General features: G+C 41.5%; 1 long non-coding RNA gene across 1 annotated transcript; it reads left to right on the top strand.

Annotated features, from left to right (window-relative positions):
- Window positions 1–508: 508 nt before the first annotated feature.
- LOC145555310 (uncharacterized) lies at window positions 509–3536 on the top strand. Its single transcript, XR_014091439.1, has 3 exons — window positions 509–1137; window positions 2093–2354; window positions 2500–3536. It is a non-coding gene; the product is annotated as an uncharacterized LOC145555310 (long non-coding RNA).
- Window positions 3537–4700: the final 1164 nt, after the last annotated feature.

Below are 4700 nucleotides of genomic sequence, written 5' to 3'. Positions count from 1 at the left end.
CCGCCTCCAGACAGCGTTCTATCAAACAGCGAACCGCTGTACTGACCAGCGGATCACTCCGCCTCCAGACAGCGTTCTATCAAACAGCGAACCGCTGTACTGACCAACGGATCACTCCGCCTCCAGACAGCGTTCTATCAAACAGCGAACCGCTGTACTGACCAGCGGATCACTCCGCCTCCAGACAGCGGTCTGCCGAACAGCGGACACATCGTGTGGTTCTTTTCACACCGTTCTTCTGTCTGTTAGCCGCAGTCGGAGTTCTACAGCCAAATTCTCTAGCGGAATATAAATAGTCAAATTAAAGACAAAAGCATAATAATTGTTCACCAATAATCCGATTCTTTAGAACGGCTATGAACATACGACTCCAGTTTCAGTCAAAGGCCGTTCTTTAGTTTTGCAACGTACTACACATACTGCAGTAGCTATGATTATTCTAAATAAATTAAGAATTATATTTATTTTATTGACAAATAAAATACAAAACGTAGGACACAGAACGCATGCTGAGGAGGGACCAACTTTTGATCATTTCTATCTGTATTAGATAGCATAAATGCATTTGCTGCATTTATGCCATTTGTCCTGCGCACATTTTTCAGCCTTTACAACTCTTTAATACATTAACACATCACATTAACAGCTCTAAATCTTAGAACAGTCCGCAAAATAAGATTAAACAAGCGGCATCAATAAAAGTCTTCAGGACAAGGAAGAAGCAGATCTGAGCTAGAAGGGCTGTGGTCCTCTCGCCCTCAAGCGATTCCCAACGTTCAGTCATCCGCCCTCGACACCAGAACTGCAGTGGAAAAAGTGTAGCACAGAGTTGTTCATTCAAGCTAATAACTACCATTGAATACAATGTAAAATAATGGACTTGGTTGTGAAAGTCTATTTTTTTGCATTCTGAGGTGTCAATTTTGATTCAGACTGAATTAATAACACTTCTGAAGGGAAGAAAGCAAATATTTTGGTTCCTCTCAAAACATGCTGAAAGGAAATGATGTCATATTTTCAATCTGAGTCACGTGAGAAGAAGTTGGGGAGAAAAGTGCTTGGAGAGCTTCGTCCGTTTCGGCATGGGGAAGAAGGAATGATTAACGTCGGAGCACGTCATCAAAGAATAAACCTGCGGTAAGTACTAAACTAAGTTGATGTAAACGTGTCTTAACAAGCCTACAATTGTATTAATGCAAAAGACTGAGTTAATGTCACCTGGTTAGCAAGCTGAAAGTCCCGCCTAAATGTGGGTATCCCAGTAAACGCTTTCTTTTTCGCTGGGTTAAATGTGGTGTAATTTCTGAACTTACACGTATTTCACGAGAAATATAACTATGTGTACATTGTTCGGTTGTAGCTGGAATTAATCAAGGTGGGCATAATTCGTTACCAATCAATAGCTTCCACCACGGTTAGCTCGGCTACACGGTGAACTTGACTAGCTTAACCCATGTAAAGCCATGTTAGCAATTAGTTAGTCTAGTGTGTTTATACCACTATGATTGTAAAGTCCCAGTTTGTTAATGGTAGCGAGGCCCGTTGAAAATTAATGGTGTTTTGTGCATGCATTATACTTGTATGGTCGGTGATGTTTCCCAGTGTTCGCCATGCTGGTTTGTCCAACTGTTAAAACGGTTTCACAGGATATGCTCTCGGTAAGCGAATCTCCTTGTTAAGCTTTAAACTTTTTGTTCGGCTCTACAACTGGTTTTCATGCATTTTGTTCACGACACTGCCCCATTTACTGTAGGTTAAGAACTTCATTTTCCGAATGCATTGTGTTTTCAGAGATATGTCATGGCATGCTGGCAGGTATCTTATGAAGTGTGATTTCAAACAAATACATAGACTAACCTTGAGGGGCTGACATACTGTGACAATGGACTAACAGACAGGGGCACTTGTACTGATAGAAAAGGAGTGCATACGCATTGTTTTATATTAGATTAACTTAAAGGGGCACTGATGCACCTTACTTATTACAACTCAAAGCTTTCATCTCATCTGTATGTTGACACAAGGTGGTTGTGAATGTGAATTAATAATTTCTCTTTCCTTCTGTCTTTCGTTTTATTCTCCTGCCACCCAGGTTTTGACTCCAGCTTCCTGAACGTCACTGACTGTCAGGGCATCTACATCAACAACTCGAGGTCCAACTTTGCAATATGGCGACTCCCGTCCGACTCCTCATCTTGTTGGGTGACGAAAGCGCTGAGAGGATGAAATTATCAAGGGTGCCGTTTTGATTGTCCCTAAAGGGTGCTGATGCAGATTTCCGAAGGGAGTGTATCCTCAAAGCTCTCATCATCTACCTGGGAGAACGTGTTGAGGACCTTCTAAAGGAATACATGGTATGTCCAGATATTTTCTGTCACAATGATGATTCAACTTTATTCATCACGGGAGACCACCTATGCCATTATACAGTATATAGTGATTAATGAGGTGTGCCAGACTGCAGTTGTTCAGTTGCATATTTCGTATATTTTGCCTCAGGTCTCCCAGAAAGATCAAGCCGAGCAGGAGCTGGAGAGGACCATCATGGCAGTCTTCGTCTTCAGAGAGAATTCAAGCCTTCTACAGCAGCCCCAAGACGTTGGGATTGTCATTGATGGTGTGGAAATCCTCAATGAGTTGCCTTCTCTTGCAGCTGGAGTGGCAATGCTCTTTGGACTTTGCTATGCTCTTAACATGGAGTATCCACAGGGTTTCAGGTTCACCTTTGAGGCCCTTCAGAAGATCCTGATGGAGCTTGGTTCCAACAAGATGACTTCCAAGATTCGCAAACTCAGTGGTGAACTCAAAACTGCACAGTAGTGTATATTTGTGTGTGCTTAATGTGTGCATGTAGTTGCCACTGGCATCTATTTAAGAGGTAGACCACCTCACAGCACTTTGTTATACAGGCTCACGGGGTCACTTTCATGGAGTGCTTTTGTTGGAATTTTAGTTCTTTGATGATGTTTACAGATGCAACATTCCTTCAAGTTCAGATGTGTTTGAACAGTACAACAACAGTGAATGCTTTCTGTCCATTTAATTTTGCTTGATAGGCCATATTGTCTTTATTTCATTTCTCTGATGTAGAGCAACAATGACATGTTTATATTTGTTTGTCTGAAAATCCAACTTTTTTTGTCCTTTTTTACTTGAGGAATAAATGGCTTAGAAAAAAACTGTTGCTGGAGTGTGTTAAGTGTGATGTGAGTGATGCAAATTGTTTATGAAACCAAGTTTATGAAATATTTAAAAAAAAGAATTTCATGGTGCCAATGAATTAATTAATGCAATATATATATTTGATGGGTTCAATTTAAATATATTAGTTTGGTTCCAAAACTAAAATTTAAATAATTTAACTTGGATAAAGGTGAAGAATTAATATTGGGTCAAGTAAAGTAATATGGTTTGAGTCAATATTAAATAGTCATGTTGTACCAAACCACTTTATTTAGATTCTGTGAAGTCAAATATATTAGATGCAACAAATGGACATCAATTTTTTTAATTTAAGCTGGGCCACACTTTTTCCAGTGAAGGAGGGGAAGCCTGTCAAAAATTATCGTGGAGAAAATCAGTTAATTCGGCTAGACAACTGTTTGTCTCTGCCTGTCGATTACCCAGTTCTTGAAGTGCGGCATCATGGCTCTGGATTAAAGTTTGTTGGTGGAGAAGAGCTCTCTGAATTGCTTCTGCTGGGTCCTTTGCTTGGTGGGTGGGTGGGTTTGAGGTTCTTGATCCACATGCAGAAACACTCAGAGAGGAATTGGATAGTAGGAGGTTTATTACAGCTCAAACACCACAAAAACAGTCAACTTTAGATCTACTCCGGTCCGGGGATATTGTACTTAACTGGAGAGCAAGCGGGGGTAGGCAAGCAGAACCAGGGAGGCGAGGCTTTTCCTAGGTTGTTTGCAGGTCGGGTGGTTCAAGGGGCTTGAGGGCGGACAGGTGCGTCTTCCTTGTGTGATTGAGAGGGAACAGTGCAGTGGCGGCACGAGAGGATTCTTCCAAAACTCAGGTAAGTCAAAAGGTCCAAGTGGAACTCGAAACGTCCAATGCTGGCAAACACTCTGGCAAGGAGGAACTGGCCGCCTGCTGCTCATATACTCCTCTCGGTGATGATTATTTCTTGCAGGTGCGTCAGCAGGAGACCTGCTGGCCCACCTTCTGGAAAGATGCAGCCACGAGGCGCCCTCTGGTGGATAAACCTGGAAAAAACACAACTACCCCGGCCTGGTCCCCAACAATGTGTACCATATCTGACATACATTAAAGATTTTATTTGATCTGAAAAGGCTTTTTTCTCAACTGTAATCGTGTTAGCCACGCTACCATCAGGCCTAGGAACACTCAAACATTTACCAACAACAGAAATCAGGGTTTCAAAAGTAACCCTCAAAACCACAAATGTCCGACTTACCCAGTCTTGCAAGAACAATAGGCGTCAGTGATCTTGTCCACAGCTATATTTATGCTGAGTGTAGTGGCGATTGTTTGTTAAACCAAACATCCAACAAAGTTCCATTAAGCCACTGAGGCACTGGATTCAGTTCTCTTTAACGCAGGCAAAAGAAGGTTCAATATCCAAACGTGTAAGTTGTTCTTCATTATTTATTTCTTGACATCTTTGCAAAAGAAAACAATTACAGAGATAACTTTTCCTTCTACCTCTCTTGCACTGGTAAAAACCATAG

This window comes from Poecilia reticulata, chromosome 16, assembly GCF_904066995.2.
Source record: "Poecilia reticulata chromosome 16, P_reticulata-male-v2, whole genome shotgun sequence".
Lineage (NCBI taxonomy): Eukaryota > Metazoa > Chordata > Actinopteri > Cyprinodontiformes > Poeciliidae > Poecilia > Poecilia reticulata.
The sequence above is the reverse complement of the archived record's forward strand: the minus strand, read 5'-3'. Positions and strand labels throughout refer to the sequence as shown.